Raw genomic sequence first — 331 nt, 5'->3', positions numbered from 1 at the left:
TCGCTCGCTTTGTGGAGTGTGGTAGCGTGATAGATGGCGGAAATCAATGCGAGGAGCGGAAAATTGCAATCTGCAGCTCAAAAGGGCACCCCTAGGTCCCTGTTTCGGAGCTACAAAGCAGAGCCGACCGACAGACGTGGTGGAACAGTGTCTGCTGTAGACAGAGTACTTCAAAATTGGGCTCCCTTTTGAGTTTTAGGAATAGAGAATGATGTTGACAAAGAAATCCGGGTAGCATTGGGGGGGTAAAAGGGACGGGGGGAGGAGTTTCTGAACGAAGCGGGGAGGGAAAAATGGGGGAAGAGAGAAGGGAGGGAGGGGGGGGGGGGGG

The sequence above is a fragment of the Aspergillus homomorphus genome, assembly GCF_003184865.1.
Source record: "Aspergillus homomorphus CBS 101889 unplaced genomic scaffold BO97scaffold_27, whole genome shotgun sequence".
Taxonomy (NCBI): Eukaryota; Fungi; Ascomycota; class Eurotiomycetes; order Eurotiales; family Aspergillaceae; genus Aspergillus; species Aspergillus homomorphus.
Note: the sequence above shows the minus strand (reverse complement) of the source record.